Source organism: Carettochelys insculpta, chromosome 14 (assembly GCF_033958435.1).
Source record: "Carettochelys insculpta isolate YL-2023 chromosome 14, ASM3395843v1, whole genome shotgun sequence".
Taxonomy (NCBI): domain Eukaryota; kingdom Metazoa; phylum Chordata; order Testudines; family Carettochelyidae; genus Carettochelys; species Carettochelys insculpta.
Window position 1 is genome coordinate 4,093,293 of NC_134150.1, and position 19,827 is coordinate 4,113,119.

Sequence of the window (19,827 nt, forward strand, 5' to 3'; positions counted from 1 at the left end):
GGTGCCTTTCCTAACTAGCAGGAGGGGCTGGGAGCACACTGGTTCTTCACCTTTAGAGAAGAAGTCAAAGGAGGGCTCAGTTTACCAATGCAAATGAATTCACACTCTTCCTCGCTCTCATCTGAGCAAGCAACTTCCTGAGCAGTTGGGTTTGACTAGCCGTCTGTAGCCAGACAACCCCACCCCACCCCTTCTTTCCTCCTTTGCTGTAACTACTCCAAGGCACAGATGTGCTCAGGCATCGAAACCATGAGAGCCACAAGAAAATAGATAAAGGGGATGAGCAGGCTGTTCCTGGAACTGGGGGCCTTGGGGTAGCCTTGAACAGTACTGATAAGTGATACGCCCACATAACGTTCCAGGAGAGCAATCCTACGCCCACGTGAAAAGAATGTTCTGTCTTAATGATTTGGCTAACATTCGGCTATCTTCACCTAACAAATGTAAATTACCTAGTAACTGCCTTTTAAGACTGGCGTCACTGAGATGTACCAGCACAATCGGTGTTTTCAGATATGGAAGGGGTACGTAACCAGTGGGGTATAAAGTAGGGCCTGGCAGCAGACACGAGCGGAGCTGCAAATGCCTAACCTGCTGGTGAGGACGGGCCTTTGCCTCCCGAGGTAAGGGGATGCCCTCCTTGTACGCTTCTTCCCGAGGGATTGAGTGACAGACGCTGGCAATGCCGGAGTCGGACGACGCAGGGGTGAGAATTATACCTGCTATGTGTTATTTTGCATGCATTTAATAGGTTAAGTGTCGTCGTTGTTGTTGTTGTAACTAAAGTTAAGTTTAATCATCAAAATGACCTGTAAGTTCACATCTTTTACATGCTAAACTTTTCACTGTAATAAATCATAGTAACCACTACGCTAAGCCTGACTCCTCCAGTGATTGCATCGAGCCATGCGCAACCAAAAAACCCGAGCCGGCTTCTGGCTAATTAACTCCTTAGGTGGTGCTAGTGTGCTGGAAACTGGGCGTTGAGTTTGGCCGCCTGCCAAGGGGCAAACTCCCGGGGCATCCATCAGCCACCCTGGCTGCCCGCTGCGAAGGGACAATCTGTCCTAGCAGTTAAAGACTCGGTGTAAAAGGGACTCCTGCTGGCACTAAGCATTATCTTGATTAGCCCTTCCCATCGGCTGACACCGTCCTACACTGGAATAGTAAAGGAGACAATGTGTTGGGACAGAGCTGCGTTGTGCTGCGGTTTGGGGGCGGGGTCCAGAGCTGGAACGCCATAGAGACAGGGTCAGCAACCCCGGCACGGGAGCCAAGAGTGGAACGCGAGCTGATTTTCATCGGCACGCAAGGTGGGAGCTCAGCCCCTCCCTCTTGTCCCCCATGCAGCGGAGAGCTCGCTCAAAGCCAGGCCGCCTGTGGATTAACAAAAGACCAGCTCATGCTACCAACCGCCCCCTACGCGGTGAAGTTCTGCCATCTTCATTTGTTTATTAATGAAGCTGTTGCAAGTAGGACTGTTAGGGACCTTAAAAATTATCACCGGCGCTTGGTCAAAAGGTCAAATTTCAACGCTCCGCCTCGGAAAGTTTGCTGACGCCCACGCTAGACGTTCTTGACCTTCCATGGTCTGGCAAATTCTCTTGTCCGGCACCAGTGGGGTCCTGAGGATGCCAGACGTGAGAGGTTCAACTTGTACCTTGTTAGGTAAGGGAAAAGAAAGAGACATCAACATATTGGCATGCAGCACTCTTTAGGAAGGTAGCTGGCTAGAAAACCTCTGAAAACTGGTAAGACGCACACAGAGAAAAGTGTTATCTTGCTGTGTCAGGCTGAGCATTATTTCTCTACGGTCAAGTGACGTTATCGGCTGGTTTTGAGCTTTGGCGGCAGTCGTTTTCTGTTTAAAACCAGTGGTGTTGCTTGTGGTGCTTGGTAGTAGTGGCAGTTTCCACTTACAGCTTCTGCTTTTCACAGGAAATGTCAGACACTCACTGGTGAAAATCAGAAGCAGCCGCGCTGAAGCTGGTGGAGTTGCATCAGCCCAAGCGAGAGGGGAATCGGGTACAAAAGCAGGACCCTCAGATAGGCCACTGTCCCTGCTACCCTAGCGTGCTCCAGTCTGACGCTGAGATGGCTGTGGAGGCTGCCATCGAGGAGAGCAGGTCAAGAGCTAAGTGCATTAGCAGAGCTGCCTGAACGCAGTGTAAACCCAGGGCATTGCTAAACCAGATTGTGTGCCCAGCAAAATCCTGGATCCTGCAATGATAAAGTTTTTTCTTTTCGCTTCTTTTTGCATGATCAGGAACACAGCTTCCAAGCGCAGCTCTCTTCTGAAGAGAAACCGGTGGGCTTTTTTCACCCCGTGCTTCAGCTGCTTCCTGCATCTGCTCTAACATCTGCTGGCGGGAGGCAGACAAACAAGTCAATGCTGCTCTTCACTCCTGTTAGCCCAGGAGGAGCCAACGCCGTGGGGAGTGTGACCTCAGCCCCGACCAGAAATGCTCTCTTAAATTACACTGGGTTATATTGCATGCAGGCAATTTCCACTTCCACAAAGGGGCTGAACATGCCACACCAGGCTACTTTGGCCTGCAGATCCATCATTTCTGGCCCCAGAGGGGTCGCAAAACAAAGTAGCCGTCCTGTACCACTTCAAAGACTAACAAAATAATTGATTAGGTGATGAGCTTTCCAGAGCTGAAGAAGTGGGTCTGTCCCAGGAAAGCTCATCACCTAATCAATTATTTTGTTAGTCTTCAAAGTGCTGCAGGACGGCTGGCTTGTTCTGGGTTAATGACTGGTGGGGCTTGTCTGCGCTTACCCAGTTTTCCCCCACGGCAACTTCGAAGCTTCAAACTTCGAAGTGCTGGTATGTGTGTAGCCACGGGCACTTTGAAGTGCCTTGACTCCTCAAAATTAGCCTAATGAAGTGCTGCATATTCACCGCTGCACTTCATTAGTAATCTCCTGTGGCCCTGACCATCATGCCCCCTTCGAAGTTGGGGGCAAGTGTATCATAGAATCATAGAACACTAGGACTGGAAGGGACCTCGAGAGGCCATCGAGTCCAGCCCCCTGCCCTCTTGGCAGGACCAAGTACTGTCTAAACCACCCCTGACAGACCTGTCTATCTAACCTGTTCTTAAATATCTCCAGCGATGGAGATTCCACAACCTCCCTTGGCAATTTATTCCACTGTTTGACCACCCTGACAGTCAGGAACTTTTTCCTGATGTCCAACCTAAACCTCCCTTGCTGCAGGTTAAGTCCATTGCCTCTTGTTCTATCCTCAGAGGCCAAGTTTTCTCCCTCCTCCTTATGACACCCATTTAGATACCTGAAAATCGCTGTCATGTCTCCCCTCAATCTTCTCTTTTCCAAACTAAACAAGCCCAATTCTTTCAGCCTTTTGTCATAGGTCACATTCTCTAGACCTTTAATCATTTTTGTCGCTCTTTTCTGGACCCTCTCTAATTTCTCCACATCTTTCTTGAACTGCGGTGCCCAGAACTGGACACAATACTCCAGCTGAGGCCTAACCAGCACAGAGTAGAGCAGAAGAATGACTTCTCGTGTCTTGTTCACAACGCACCTGCTAATGCATCCCAGAATCATGTTTGCTTTTTTTGCTACAGCATCACAGTGTTGACTCATATTTAACTTGTAGACCCAGCCCTGATGACCTAAAGAGATTATAAACCCTGTTTGAACCATAAGTGCACAGGGGATGGTGAATACGAGGAAAAAACATGCTGTTTTAGTTTGATGCTGAGCACATTTGTCCTGGGCTCACAGAATGGTATTTGGCAGAGTTCCAGGAGGCCATTTTGGTGGTCACTTTTCAGAGCAGAGATGTGTTGTGTACGGGGTTGTCTTAGCGGTAGATCTGGTTGTTATCACAGTAACAGCGTTAGATCATCAGGGCGTTAGCTCAGCTGGTTGTGGTTGGTTCTAGCTTCTAGCATGTTCAAGGGACTTCTTCCTAAACTCGGTGACTCCAAACAATAGAGCAAAGTGGTGACAAGGGGGAGATTCCTGTGCCGCCACCAGCAACAGAAGACGTCAGCGTCAGGAGACAACTCTTGTGTTACTGTGAAGCAGGGGTGGGAACTGAGCATTACACTGATGGTGCAAACTGGAACTAAAACTAGGCTGGGACATGCAACGCCGACAGATGCGGGTTGCTGGCCCCAGGGATAGAACCTGTGAGTGGAGGTTTCAAAGCCCTGCTCTCTACCACATGAGCTAAAAGCAGCTGGCTCTGAGCTGAGGCTGCAGCACAGACTGCACACCCCCCAGATGAGGTCTCAGGGCCTCTGGGTTGTCCAGAAACATGCACACGCTACACTTGGCTCTGCTTACGAGGCCCGCTGGGACCTTTCAAGGAGGCTATAGAGCAATGGCATGTATATTCCAAGTGCTTTGAGCTGTTGGCTATTGCGACACGTGAAGGGCTTTATCATTACTGTCACTTACCCTTTGGGATAACTTTTGCCTCAGTTTTGTTCCTGTTCTCGTGGCCTGGGTTGCACTGTGCCATTGACGGGAAGCAAGAGCTTGTACTTCGACTCCGGGCGTGAGAAATGCGCTGCAGCTGGCACCTCTACGCCCGTGGGGCTGGCCTGAGAAGCCACGTACAGTCGCTGTCTGGAGTTCCTCGCCTCCAATTCCACCCTAAACCCTCCTCAGGGTAGCATTTGCTCTCCTGAAATCGCTCTTGCCAAAATCTCTAAGAACTCTTCCTACTCAACAGGGCCATCCCTACCACCGGGCAAAACATGCAGCCGTGTAGGGCACCACATTGCCCATGTTTCTTGGTGCCCTGTGGAGGACACCAGGCTGCCTAGGAGCTCCAGCTGGCCATCTGCCTCCCTAGACTAACCACGCCCAGGCAGACTTGAGCCTGGGACCTCTGGAGCTGAGTGCTGGAGCCTCTACAGTTTAAGCTAAAAGCCAGCTGCTAAGGCTGCAGCGGAGGCCTGTGCTTTTTCTGTGTAAGGGGTCCAGGTGCCACTATATGGGACAGTGACCCACACCTACGTGTGTGGGTTACATCAGTACTCAGCTGGCCACCCCCGCTCCATCCCCCGGCCACCCCTCTCACTCAGCGCCTATCCAGCTGCCCCTCACCCCATCCCCCAGCTCAACGTCCAGCCCCCATCACAGGCTGGAGGACTGAGCAGGGGGCAGCCATACGGGTGGAAGCTGGAAAGAACTGGCTCTTCCCTTTAAAAGTGCTGCTTTTCTCTGGCCGATATATAGCTGCCTGCTCCTCCTCCGGCTGGTGCCTCCCTCCTGCACCTGCTTCAGGTTTCTAATTCTCCTGCACTGGGTGGCACTACAGTAAGTGATGTCTCGGGGCCAGGAGAGTTGGCCTGTCAGACATCTTTGACTCACCGACTCCTTAATTTGTATGTTTAGCTGGGATTCGGTTTTCCAATGTGCATTATGTTGCATTCCTCAGCATTGGATTTCATCGGCCAGTTTGTAGCCTGGTCACCCGGATGTGGGAGATCCCTTTGAGACCCTGCTGTCAGCTTTGGACTTGAGTAATTTTGTATCATCTACAAACCTGATCACCTCACTCCTCCTTATCCCTTTTTCCAGATCGTTTGTGATTATGCACTGGTCCTTGTGCAGATCACTGGGGAACCCCGCTACAGGCTGAACCTCTCTCCTCTGGCACCCTTGGGACCCGACCAGTGCCGAACAAGAGAATTCGCCAGACCACAGGAGGTCAATATTGTCTCGCACATTACCGACGCTCCCACGGCTTACTGGGCTCTTGGAAGACATTTCTGGGTAAATTACAGCAAAAGAACAGCACAGAACACTGAGCACCAGGACTAGGGGCTGGAAACAAACTTTATGGGACCACAGGAATCTTGGACGTGCCCGTGATAAGTGGTCGTCCGGCCAGCTAAAACCATGCTGGATTATGGATGTTGCCGGACGAGAGAGTTCTGGATTAGAGATGTTCAACCTATATTTACCTCTCGCTGTTGTGAAAAGTGGCCACTTATTTCAATCCTTTGTCTTTGAATGAGTTACTGATCTATAAGATGGACAACCGTCCCTCTGATCTCATAGCTGCTTACTTTAAGAGCCTTTGGTGAGAGACCCTGTCAAGGGCTTTCTAAAAAACCCAAATGTACCAGATCCACTGGACCCCCCTTATGTATGTTGATCCCCTACAGAAAATTCTAATAGATCGGTGAAGCATGATTTCCCTTTACAAAAGCTGTATTGACTTGTCTCTAACTGATCACATCCTTCTATGGGTCTGATCATTCTGCTCCTTTCTATAATTTCAGTCAATTTGGAAAACTAGATTTAAAGGTCTGTAATTGCCAGAATCATCTCATAAGAACATAACAATGTTCATACTGGGTCAGACCAAAGGTCCATCCAGCCCAGTAGCCTGTCTGCTGACAGTGGCCAGTGCCAGGTGCCCCAGAGGGGGTGGACCGAAGACACGATCAAGCAATTTGTCTCTTGCCATCCATCTCCAGCTTCTGACAATCAGAGGCCAGGGACACCCTTCCTACCCTTGGCTAAAAGCCTTTTATGGACCTAACCTCCATGAATTTATCTAGCACTTTCTTAAATTCTGTTACAGTGCTAGCCTTCACAGTCTCCTCTGGCAAGGAGTTCCACAGGTTAACTATGCGCTGAGTGAAGAAGAACTTTCTTTTATTACTTTTAATCCTGCTACCCATTAATTTCATTTGGTGTCCTTAGTTCTTGTATTATGGGCAAAAGTAAATAACTTCTCTTTATTCATCCTCTCCACACCTGTCATAATTTTATAGACCTCTATCATGTCCCCCCTCGGCCTCCTCTTTTCTAAACTGAAAAGTCCCAATCTTTTTAGCCTCTCCTCATCCGGGACCTGTTCCAATCTCTGGAACCTTTTTAAAAAAAAATATCAGTGGTACATTAGCCATCTTTCAGCATCTGAGCCAGAGTCTGAGTTAAGAAATAGGTTACGCACCACAGTGAGAAGTTCTGCGATTTCACATCTGCATTCCTTCTGGACTTCAGCCAATGCAGGGAAGTTAACCTAGCTCAGGCAAATTCACATGCTAATTAGACGACAGCCACTGGGAGTCTTCTCTTACCTGCTGATAAGAGTTTAGTATTTCTCTGTTGCTGGGAAGCCCTCAGCAGATGTGGCTGGTAGCTCTGATAGCAAGTCTTGGAGAGGTTGAGTGGGATCCAAAAATGAAGTCAACCGGGCCCAGATCTTCACAGGTCCTTACGTGCCTAAATCCCCTGTGGGTTCTGAAGAAGTGTGACGGTGAGCCCAGTTGCCTCGTCTGTGCACTGTGTGAAGGCTGCAGTGGGGCTCCTGTTTCAAAGAGGAAGAACTCTGTTTTAATGCGGGTTCCTCACCCCAGCTGCTGCATGCAGACACACCCTGTGGTTCTCTCCATTGTTCTCTGGTGGCAGCTGCCCTGGGTCTCCCTGAGTCCTGGACTGGACTTGACAGCCATGGAAGGAACTGCCAGTAACGCTTCTAGGAATCTGCTGGAAGACCTGTCATCGAAACATAGAACCCTGCAACCGGAAGGGACCTCATTGAGTCCAGTCCCCTGCCTTCACGGCAGGGCCAAGCACCGACTAGACCCTCCCTGATAGGTGTCTAACCTGATCTGAAATATCTCCAGCGATGGAGATTCCACAACCTCCCCAGGCAATTTATTTCCAACGTTTAACCACCCGGACAGTTAGAACATTTTTCCTGATGTCCAACCTAAACCTCCCTGGCTGCAGTTTAAGCCCATTGCTCCTTGTCCTGTCCTCAGAGGCCAAGGAGAACAATTTTTCTCCCTCCTCCTTGTAACCCTCTTTTAGGAGCTGTCTCCAGGGGAAGCTGGAGGAGCTAGCCCACTGCAAAGAGAGTGGGGTCAAGGATTGCAAGGAAGAATTTTTTCTTTCCTACAACCCACCAAATGATCCTTCTTTCCCCACTGTCTAACGCAGACTTTTCTGGCAGCTGGACGATGATTAATTCCCTGTTCTGCTGACTGCCTCTGGGGCATCTGGCATTGGCCTCTATTGGAAGACAGGTCATTGGGCTCCATGGACCTTTGGTCCCACCCCCTATGGCCGTTCTTATGGTTTCCCCAGAGCCCCGTCTCCTGGGAGTTCTTCCTGCCACTTCTCGGGGGTGCGATGCGTAGCTGGAGGGGGCGATGGCCTCTGTAGGATGGGGCAATGGGTGAGCGGGAAAAGGGTTCCTTCCCTGCCAGGGGGGCTCTCTGTCAGCAAAAGAAGAAGGCTTGTTGGTGGATTCCAACACACATCTGCCACTTGGCCAGCTGGGCCATCCTGCCGATGCCCTGTGGCGCTGTGCCCTGGAGTCGCTTTGAAAACACAGCCAGTCCCACGGCCGGGGGGGAGAGGTGTTGGCACTGAAACGCACCAGGCACAAATCACGCAGAACGTGCGGATTTCCCAGGCTGTCGAAGTGCACTCCAGGGCAACGTTCCCTGTACGCTGAGCAGCTGGGCGGCCGCCCAGGAGAGATTCGAGCACTGCCCAGCTGATAAGAAGAGTGCCCACAGCCACTCACCACACCTGTGATCATGCTTTGGTGCACAGAACAAAATTTATCCGGCCCCAGGTGGAATAAATGAGAGGGAGCCCTGCTCCAGGAGGATTATGTGGCCCTCTGAACCTCCTGCCATTGGCTAGTGCTGTGATAAGGGATCAGACATGTCACCGGTCTTTTCAAGATCAGGTTTGACAAGCCTCAGTCAGGGAGGGGCTTGGTTTACTCCAGTCTGCCTCAGCACGGTGGGCTGGACTGGCTGACCTCTCGAGGTCCCCTCCAGCCCTACATTTCTGCAGGTCTGTGAGTCCATGATCCTCAAATCAAGGCAAGTCCTGTTCTGAGACCTGCACCAACTCATACTCCAGCCTTCGGCTGTCACGCAGGGGGCACGTCAGACGTACGCCCCCATGTGGCCTCCCAGGAAGGCTGGATCCAGGCAGGCAGGCAGGGGGAAGCAAGCTAAGCCCCGTTTCTACTTGGGGGAACCCACCTTGTGAAACCAGCACTGCCCCAACGGATGGGAACTGGTACCGCATCGGCTGTCTCGGGGAGGATTGGCCGCGAGCGCTGAGGGTGCAGGGCCGGGGAGAAGCTGTGTGTGCCGCTGTGGAGAACCCAGAGATTGTTTCCAACACCGCCAGCTGCCATTAGGACTAAAGTTACCCCCAGCCATAGAAATGGGGTGTGGGAAGCTGAGGGGTCTCATGCACTAGTAGGTACACGGGGTGGGGGTGTCACCTGTGCTGTGAGGGGAAGGCCCAGTGGATTTCCTCCCCTGCTCTCTCAAGAGGGCTCTAGCCACAGTCGCGCGGCTGAATTTTCTGTTGGCGTTTCCTGTGAGGCAACACGCAGCCCTCCGGTGCAGCCTGCCTGCACTGAGTGGAGCCGCACAGCTCGGTCTGGCGGGGGTAGGAGTCGTGTCTGGCCCACTGGGCTCAGCGCTGGTCTGCCAGTGCCACCATCAATGCTGGGGGGAGCTGCTTGGCCCCTCATACGTGCTGCCCGGGGGCACTGGAGCCCCGTTTTCAAGAGGTTTCTGCTGAGAATCCCGAGGCAGCGCTCAGACAATCAAGGCTCCATCCTCGATGCAGCTGCTGACTCCATGGTGACCACAGGCACGTCCTGCTATGCCGGTCGCTCCAAGGGGAAATGCAGCTTCCTTTCGTCTTGGTCTTGTAGCACGTGTCCGGGCTGCACCGGGCAGGATGGGGCCCCGATTTCCATTGTGAAGCCGCCGCTCCAGGAGATTCTAGTCCTCATGCAGTGATGAAGCTCCCCCTGAGCCTCAGATTCTGCGGCCTGGTTTATTCGGCAGGGGGAGGCTGGCCAGGATTGTGCACTTCCCCCAGCCTTTGATTTGAAAAGCCTCCTCGCTTTTTTGGCTCTCCTAGGCTGTTGGCTGAGCCAGGGATGTCGGCTGAACGCCCGGCTGGAAGGCAGTGCCTGCTCCAGATGCGAGAGAAGAATTAAAGCTAACGCTGGGTCTACACTCGGCCCTTACGGTCGACTGCAGGTACGCAGTTCTCACTACAGCAGTGGCATAATGTGACGGACCCCTCGACCGTCCCTAAAGGGTCCTGCGCTTCCAGGCAGCTCCTTGTGGGCCTCGGAGAGGCCCTCCTTGCTGCCCTGGGACTTCCCAAAGGCAAGGGTCTCCCTTTACCAAGCCATGTTCATCATTGGCCAGTCTGAATCTGGGGTGGAGGAGGTTCCCTTCTCCTCCTGCCTCAAGCTGCTCCAGCCCTACCCCAGTTGGTCAGCCCTACCATTGGGAGTGGTGGGGAGGAGTCCAGTCCCACCCATTGTCCTGGACTCCAGACCAGGGACCCTAGGCAAGGAGGGAGCCAGTGCAGCTTTTTGCCTTTCCCGCACAACAGTTCTCTTTCCCTGGGCCTTTTCACTCCACCACCACCTTCTGGGATCTTTCCCCCCAGTACCGGTCTGGTCTGGTCTGGTCTGGTCTGGTCTGGTCTGGTCTGGTCACCATGCCCCACCCTCCTGCTGCCTGTGGAAAGCCTTTTATAGAGAAGCCCGAAGGTCTTGATTGGTCCCAGGTGCTTCAATTACAGCCTGATGCTGGCTGGCCATTGACAAGCCCCAGCTGCCTAGGCAGCCTGCAGGACCGCGCTCTCTGGGAACTTACCAGGGGAACAAAAAAGGCCAATGCCTGGTGCCCCAGAGGGAGTGAACAGAACAGGTTGTCACTGAGCCCCCAATGTTCCCCCTCCCCCAGGCACCTGTCAGCTGCAGGCTGCGACCTGCCACAATAGTTAGAATCAGTGTATCTGCAGTCGACTGTATGGTCTGTCCTCACTGAGGGAGGTCGACGGCAGCGCTTCTCCCGTCGACTTTCCTCGATAGCAAGGAGTGCGGGGGGGCGGGGGGTCAGCTGCTCACCCCAGAGAAATCGATTTCACGAGTCTTTACCGGACCCGTGAAATCAAACTCTGGGAGATTGACCCTAACCGGCCAGATCTTCTCAGAAGTGAGAGAAACCTTCTCTTCCTTCTCCTGCACCTGCGGACTCCCCTGCCCTTTCCCAGCCAGGCATCCTGAGGCGAGATGCTTTTCCCAGGGCCTTGCTCTTGATTTGCCAGGAATGCGGCTTGCATATGCCTGTCAGCGAAAGCCAGCCAGGGGGACCCACCAGACCTGCGAGGTGTCTCTTGGGGGAGTCCCTGAGGAACAGGAGTGAATCAACAACATGATCAAGCCGTGAAAAATGGTATTAGCCTCCTGGGGAGCACAAACGGGAATGTCAAATGAGAGACACAGGCGGTAACAGTGTCATTCTGCTGAGCAGCCGTGAGACCGGAACGGAAGTACTGGGTTCAGTTCTGGGGTCACAGCTTCAGAAGGACGGGGACAACCCGAAGAGTCCAGAGAAAAGCAGCAAGAATGATGAAAGATTCTGAAAAACCTGGGCGCTAAGGAAAGCTTGAAGAAATTGGGCATGTTTAGTTTGGGGAAAAGACGTTTGTGACAGAACCTGATCAGTCTTCCAGTGTGTTAAGGGCTGCGATAAAGAAGATGGTGATCAGGGTTCTCCCTGTTCTCTGAAGGTTGGACAAGAGATAATGGGCTCACACTGCGCCCAGGGAGAGTAGGCTTGATGTTAGGAAACGTTTTGTAACTGTAAAAGTGGCTAAGCTCTGCAATAGGCTTCCAAAGAAGTTGGTGGAATCCCCACCATGGGAGGTTTCTCAAAGCAGGTTGGATATGCATCTGTCACGGGTGGCCTGCTTTATTTGGTGATGACTCTGTGCCAGGGCTGGACTCCAGGACTTCTTGACATCACTTATAGCATGTTTCTATGGCTCATCAGAAACATGGATCTCCTGTTTTCAAGAACTAGGGGTGGGTCACCCAATGAAATGAATGGGCAGCAGGTTTAAAACTAACAGAAGGAAATGTTTCTTCACACAGCGCAAGGTTCAAAAAAGAGCAAGATGGAGGTTAGGTCCCCCAATGGCTGTTAGCCAGCATGGGTAGAAATGGTGTCCCTGCCTCTGTTTGTCAGAGGCTGGAAATGGATGACAGGAGAGGGATTGTTTTGGTGATTACCTGTCTGTTCACTCCTTCTGGGGCATCAGGCGTTGGCCGCTGTCAGAAGACAGGTGACTGGGCTAGGTGCACCTTTGGTCTGACCCAATGTGGCTGTTCTTATGTTCCTATGGCTTTCAGGCCTGCGTTAGGGAAGATGCACTTGCAAACTTCAGAGTTCCCTTCAAAATGTAAGACCCAGAGTGGCCAGCCTCCTGCTTTCATCTGCCACCCGTGTTATTTACACAGGGGAGTTTGCTTGTGTGTTAACTTCCCTGATGTGCACTGAGAAAAGGGCAGCGCTGATTCCCCATTTGACTTTATGTCAGATGGTTTTTATATCAGCTCTGACAGGAGTAGAAGGAGGCTGCATTTCCTGCCTGGCTTTTTGTAAATACTGTGGTTTGTCTTTGCATCCCAGAGTGAACTGTGTCCAGGAAGCAGTCACCAGGAAGTCCCCTTGCTACCCAGGCACACAAGCAGTAACATCGGTGAGGGCGTTTTAGCTCGTTCCTTACAGTTATGGACCAAACCTTCAGTAGGTGCAACTCAGGTATAGCTACATTCGCTTCCTGATTTACTCCAGCTGAGGATCTGGCCTATTTAGTTTTCAAAAGATGGGTAAAAAGAGTCCCTGATGCTGAAACTCAGCAATTTTCCTGTAGCCATGAGCAGAATGGGCCAAACCACAAAAATGTAGGTCAGCTCATGTGGAGCTAGGCAACTGCTCAGTACATTTCACTGGGAAATCCAGGAGAGATTTTGTGTTTGGGTTAAAAGGTGTATGAGAAGAACAAAGAAAAAAAAATCCCATTCCCTTTCAGCAGCTCTGGGCCACACTAACCTAGTGACAGACCAAGAATTATCATATAAGCGAATTAATCACTGTCTCACCCAGTCCCTGCTGAGTGCTGTTCTGCGCTTTAGCATTGCCTTGCAACTGGAAAATAAGAGAGAGATGACTCATTTTAAAGCATACTAATTTCTGCTGAGGTATACATGCTGACTCTAGAAGTCACACTTTCTCTTCCCTGAACTAAATTAAATCAAATCTAGCTCCGCTGATGCCAATAGTATAACGCGTTGAGATCAGTCACCCAATGGAATATGCCCTGATGCACCCGCTGGAGGTTCCCACTAGAAGGATCATTGGTTATGTAGGTAGAATTTAAGTGCAAGCCAGCCAATGTTAGGGCTTGTCTAGCTCTGATTGTCATTCTGGAATAAGAGTGTAAATTTAAAGTAGAATAACTGTTCTCGACTAGCTCCATGCATGGCCACTCTTATTGCAGAATAAAACCATTTTATTTCTGGTTTAGCTTAATCCACTTCTAGAATAACTCCATGTCCACTAGGGGGCAGGTTGACACTGCAGTGCTCCATCCACCGGTGGTTGATTTTGCAAGTCTAGTAAAGACCCACTAAATCGACCACCGATTATTCTCCTATTGATTCCAGCAGAATGAGAGGAGTAAAGGAGAGTTGATGGGAAAGGCAACAAGAAGTTCTGTGGCACCTTATAGACGAACAGATATTGTGGAGCGTAAGCTTTCGTGGTGTGATAGACCCAGGCCCACAGCCAGCTACAGCACCCTGCGGGGGGGCGGGGGGGGGAGATATGTAGGTGGCTGGGTGTGCCCTTTTATGGTTCCCAAGGACTAAGGTCCAGGAAGGATCAGCCTGCAGCACCAGGGTGAGCCAACACCTGGGGCTAGTTAAGCAGCTGCAGCCAATCAAGGCCTGTGGAGGCCTTAAAAAGTCTTCCCCCCAGGAAGGAAATAGAGGACAGGCTGGGGAGAGGAGACTCACCAAGGAGAAGAACTGCAGCTGTCAGAGGAAGGTAGTGCAGCTGGGTTACAAGGGCGTCTGGCGGAAGTGGCCCAGGGAGGTGGGCTGTGGCACTAGGAGGGCCCACAGAGGGAAGCCCCTCCTGCCAGAGCTGCCTAGGGTCCCTGGGCTGGAACCCAGGACATGTGGGAGGGGACCGAGTTCCCCCCAGACCACCCCACGCATCAGGCCTGCCCTAGAGGGGCAGCGGCTGAGGAGCGAGCCTCCTCCCCAAAAGACTGTGGTGTTGGACGAGCCAATGATGAGAACGGCCCAGTGATGCTCTGAGCCAAGCCTTTGCGAGCACAGGAAGCAGGGTGAAGGACACAGTGGGTCTCTGAGGCTGCTTTTAAACTGCTGTGTAGTGCAGGGACCCACAAGGACAAGCCTTGGGTTGTGTCACAGTGGGCAAAGACCCACTTAGTCAGATCAGCTTACGCTCCAAACTATCTGTTAGTCTATGAGGTGCCATGGGACTTGTTGTTATTTTAGAAGATACAGCCTAACTGGGCTACCCCTCCGATACCAATGGTTTTTCTGCCGACCTCTCCCCATCCCTCGCTGTAAGTAGATCTAAGCGACGTCACTTTGAGTTAGGCTACTAACATAACTCAAATCGCAAAGCTTAGATCAATCTGTCACTGTAATGTAGAGCTGCCCCTAGAGATGTGACAATATATATCCAGCCTGCACGGAGACAGCACCTTATCCCTGCTGTGTAGCCTCAATGTATCTGCCTTCACCTCCTTGGTGAGGCTGATAAGAGTATTAGAACAGCCATGCTGGGCCAGAGCAAAGGTCCATCAAGCCCAGTGGTCAACACCAAGTGCCCCACCCCAGAGGGAATGAATAGACCAGGCTCCATTGGATGATCCATCCCTGGCTGTCCATTCGCAGTGTCTGGCAAGCAGAGGCTAAAGTCAGCACATTTGGCTGTTAGCCAAAAGGCTGGTGGTTTGAGCCCACCCAGGGCCTCTGTCAAGAGCACGTGCCTCATTGGCACCTCCAGGCTTGCTGGGAGCCCCAGAGGCCCCTTTGGTCTCTCTAAGCCATCCCTCTGGGCTTCAGTGGCCTGACCTAGTGGCAGGAAGAACCAGCAGCCATGCTGGGGCCTGGAGGCCAAGCTAAACAACCCCTCCTGCCTCCACCCAGCCAGGCCAGCTCTAAGGTGTGTCTACACTACCAGGCAGATTGACCCAGCAAGGGTAGCTCTGCTGGAGTTCAATTTTGTGCGCCTCGTAGAGACACGCGAAATCGAACTATCTGGGGTCGGCAGTTGGTGGTCAAGCCCTAAACTTATCGCGGAATACGGGAGGTCGATGGGCGAGTTTCTCCCGTAGACCTCCCTCTATGAAGAAGGCCAGATAAGTCGACTGCAGGTAAGTTGATTCTAGCTATGCACTTGCCCTAGCTGGAACTGTGTTTCTGCAATTGACTTACCTGCCTAGTGTAGACCAAGCCTAAGCCTGCTTTCCTTCTACTGCCCTGTTGGCTAGGCAAAGTCCTCTCCTGGCTGGCCAGGGAAACCCGGCCGTGCTGCCCAGGCCTGAGGAGCAGCCACATTTTTTTTCCTCACGTTCACTTCTGACTGTTCCCACTAGAAGAAGGGGAGAGAAGGGGAAGGCTAGAGCAGGAGAAAGTGGGTTGCTTTTCCCCCAACCAAACCAAAACTATTTGTAAAAATTGCAATTTTGCTTTTCCAGTTTCAGTCTTCAGAAATTTCAGAGCAAGGGGAGAATGGTCCATGGAATATGCTCACGCAGCATGATCAGCTTGGTATGTATTGCTGCAAATCATAGAATCCTAGGGCTGGAAGGGAGCTCAGGAGGTCATCAAGTCCAGCCCCCTGCCCAAAGCAGGAACAATCCCAACTAAATCATCCCAGCCGGGGCTTTGTCAAGCCAGGACCTAAAAACCTCTAGGGTTGGAGATTCCACCACCTCTCTAGGCAATGCATTCCAGTGCTTCACCACCCGCCTGGGGACATAGTTTTTCCTACTGTCCAACCTAGACGTACTCCACTGCAACTTCAGACCATTGTTCTGTGTTCTGCCATCCGTGACCACTGTGCACAGCCTCTCTCCATCCTCTTTTGAGCCCCCCTTCAGGAAGCTGAAGGCTGCTAGCAAATTGCCCCTCACCCTTCTCTTCCGCAAACTAAATAAGCCCAGATCCCTCAGCCTCTCCTCATAGGTCTTGTGTTGCAGCCCCCTGATCATTTTTGGTTGCCCTCCCCTGAACCCTCTCCAACGCGTCCACATCCTTTCTATACTGAGGGGCCCAGAACAGGATGCAATACTTCAGATGTGGCCTCACCAGTGCTGAGTAGAGGGGAGTAATAACTTGGGAACCTGTGTGTTAACTGAACTAGACTTCGTAACAAATTGTATTTGGGCAGGAGAGCAAAGAAAATGGTGGACTGGTGCCTTCTTACTGCTCAGATGTAATGCGAGGAGATGTGGGAGCTGATTCTGATCTCACACTGGCGTAAATCAGGCTGAAAAGCTCAAATCAGTACAGTTAGTGCCATTGCAAGGTCACTATTGCAGACATGGTCTAAGTCTCCCTTAGTGTAAGAAGGAGTGGGGGGAAAAATTGTTCCCGTTGGCCTCTGAGAATAGGACAAGGAGCAACGGGCTTAAACTGCTGCTACAGAGGTTTAGTCTGGACATTAGGAAAAACTTTCTAACGGTCAGGGTGGTTGAACACTGGAATAAATTGCCTGGGGAGGTTGTGGAATGTCCATCACTGGACATATTTAAGAGCAGGTTAGACAGACACCTGTCAGGGATGGCCCAACTGGTGCCTGGTCCTGCCATGAGGGCAGGGGGCTGGGCTTGATGACCTCTCGAGGTCCCTTCCAGTTCTGGAGTTCTACGATTCTCAGTGCTCAAGAACCGGCTGTACCTACTTCGACGAATAGGTTGTAATTCGCCAGGAGAAATAGCAGAGGGTGACTGGGCGTATGGGAATCTGCAGGGAAAGAGACCCCCAAAATCATAGCCAGAGGGTAGAACTGGTACTAGTCCCCAGTTGAGAGCATGAGGGCACGTTTTTGTCAGTGTTGGGTCACTGACAGGTTAGAGCATGGCTCGCTGCTTGCTGATTTTACAGCTGGAAGGGAGAACCTTTCTCCCTCGAAGTACCCGTCAGCTTTGGAGGAGGTTACCTAGGGACATCTTGGATTCCTTCTCACTGGAGATTTGTACGAGTGCGTTAGAAAAGCTGTCATCGAGTGGGAGGGGAACCCCAGGCAGGCCCTGCATCCCCCATCTGCAATCAGACCTGACTCTCACTCAGCAGGGAGAGCAGGAGGGGTGATCAGGCGACAGGGACAGGGCACAGAACAGACCTGTCAGCACAGAAACCAGAAGCAGTCAGTACCATCCATCTTGGGGAGAGGGGCCCAGAGCGGGTCCCTGAGCCGAGGCCCTGGCCTCCTTCCTCCCTTTCCAGCCAGACCGGACCAGACTGCCCCACTCCACAGCCCAGTTCCAATTCAAACCAGCCAGGCCCCTCCTCCTTGCTCTGTGCTGTTTCCTGGGTATAAGGTGTCACCTGGTTGCCTAGGTTACAAAGAGCCCTGAGGGTCATTGTGTGCACATGGGAAGTCATCACACCGAAACTCCCCTCACCGCTATGCGCTGATGCTGTGCCTAGGGAAACTGAGGCACCACAGGGGAATAAAATCCTTACACCCCGCCTCCCACTTCATCATACAAGCATCCATGGTAGGTTTATTGACTCCTGCTTCAGCCTGGGCACAGGGGAGTGTTCATGGACGTGGAGCCGGGGTGGATTAGACGGTCTCTTGTGGCCCCACTTGTCTACAACTGTAATTTTAACCCTGCTGATCCAATGTTCTCTTTCGGGCTGTTTCAAGATTCACCTTGTGCTTTCAAATCGCCCCCGAGGGAGACAGCATCCAGAAAGCCAACGCTCAGCTGGAGTCTCTGTTACTCAGTCAGCCGGGTGTTGTGGCTGAGTGGTCTGAGGCACTGGGTTTAGGCTCCAGCCTTGATGGTGACATAGGCTCAGATCCCCCCACTGCCATCTCTTAATGGCCTGTAAGGTGGATAGAAAGCTGGCTAAAGAGTGGGGCCCAAAGGGTAATTATCAACAATTCTGCCTGATTTTAGGGGGAGGGATAGCTCAGTGGTTTGAGCATTGGCCTGGTAAACTCCATCTTTGAGGTGGCCATTTAGGGATTGGGGCAAATAGATGTCAGGGATGGTGCTTGGTCCGGGCAAGGGAGTGGACTAGATGTCCTCCCAAGGTTCCTTCCAGCTCCAGCAGATGTGTACCTCCAATCAGAGAGGTGACTGAGTTAGTCTGAATCTTCAAAAACAAGAAGTCCTGGGGCACTTTATAGACTAACAGATATCTTGGAGCGTAAGCTTTCACGGGCACAGACCCGCTTCAGCAGATGCATGAGTAGTGGTGCGGGGGGTGGCTTCAGAGGGATATTTAAAGAGTGGGGTCCCAGGAAAAGGGAGGGCCAGAGCTGATAAGGTCTATTCAGTCAGGGTGGAAATGGCCCAGTATCGGCAGTTCAGGTGGAGTTGTGAACATCAAGAGAGGAGAAGTTAAGTCAGTTCAGGCAGGGGGGGATGTGTCCCCTTGCCGGTTGTTACTGTGGAGGTGTGAACATCAAGAGCAGAGAAACTGCTTTTGTAATGGGCCAGCCACTCCCAGTCTCTGTTCAATCCTTGGTCGATGGAGCCAAATTTTCAAATGAATTGCAGCTCTGAAATCTCTCTTTGTGTTTTATTTTTGGAAGGCTTTTGCTCCTTTTAAATCTGTGACTGAGTGCCCAGGGAGACCAAAGTGTTCTCCTACAGGTTTTCGTATGTTCCTCAGTCATGACTCTTTCGGTGGGTCTGCAGAATTTCCATTCACAGCAGCTCTCTCTGGTGCAGAGGGACAATCCGGTCTGGTTTGTCTTTGTCTTCAGCGCGGGAAGGGGGAAATGATTTGTGTGCCTGCTGAGCGGACAGTCGTTGAGAAGCCGGCCTGTACTTATCCCACCCCTGAAGCCGCATCTGTAGATGAGCTCCAGCACCCTCTGCTGTCTGGATCTGCCACAGCAGAGCAACTCATCTGCCTTCTGCGTAACTCCCATTTCCACATGCTCCTGCTAATGGGCACCTGACCCTCCCTAGTCAACTTGGGAGTGACACCCCTTGGGATCAGCTGTGGGAACCAGAAGGGGAAGGGGCTGTGTTCCCTGTAAGCCGAAAGCTTGGGTGGCCACCCTGAAGAGATCCAAGTGCCGCCCACTGTGAGCAGCATGCGTTTCTATTGGCGGTGCACATCCACACAGGCCTTGGTGCACATAACAAACTTTATTCTGCCCACGGGTGGAAAAAAATTAGAGGGAACCTTGCAAAGGGGAGGGGAGGCCACTGGCGCATTGGGAGGGAGAGGTCAAGCTTGTTTCTGCAGCCTGGAAGACAAGGTGCGGGTCAGATGGCCTAGGTGCTAGTCCCAGTTGTGTCCTTTTAGGAGGTGCTTTGGGAGTCTCTGTTTGAAGGTACCCCATGCAATGGGGCTAACTCAGCTGGTAGCACATGTGCCTTTTAATCTCTTGGTCATGGGTTCAAGCCCTAGGTTGGACACTAGCCTGCCTAAGGGTCTCTAGGCCAAGGTATAAGGGTAGGGGACTGGACTTGAAGTCTCTTCCAGTTCTAGGGTTTGGTAACTCATTCTCTCTCTGCCTGCCAAGATGCACCCTGCATTGCTGAGAAGCTGCTGCATTTGAGCTCGTGGTGCTGGTGTCCTTGCTGCCGAAGGGGTGGAGGTGTCTCTCCTGATGGTGGAGGGCCCCTGCTGCTGTGCTCTCAGTAGCCGTGTCTACACGTGCACGCTACTTTGAAGTAGCGGCACTAACTTCGAAATAGCGCCCGTCACGGCTACACGTGTTGGGCGCTATT

The 19,827-nt window shown here is 51.9% G+C and overlaps 2 long non-coding RNA genes across 2 annotated transcripts in view; one reads left to right on the forward strand and one right to left on the reverse strand.

Moving 5' to 3' along the window:
* The first annotated feature begins 566 nt into the window (after nt 1-566).
* LOC142020606 (uncharacterized) lies at nt 567-6,826 on the forward strand. The gene is made up of 3 exons (XR_012647457.1): nt 567-706; nt 1,939-2,126; nt 5,572-6,826. It is a non-coding gene; the product is annotated as an uncharacterized LOC142020606 (long non-coding RNA).
* A 291-nt stretch (nt 6,827-7,117) lies between these two features.
* Nucleotides 7,118-19,827, reverse strand: part of LOC142020925 (uncharacterized) — a 31,363-nt gene continuing 18,653 nt past the window's right edge. The window contains exon 3 of the long non-coding RNA XR_012647540.1: nt 7,118-7,315. This is a non-coding gene — a long non-coding RNA (uncharacterized LOC142020925). The remainder of the gene's footprint in view (nt 7,316-19,827) is intronic.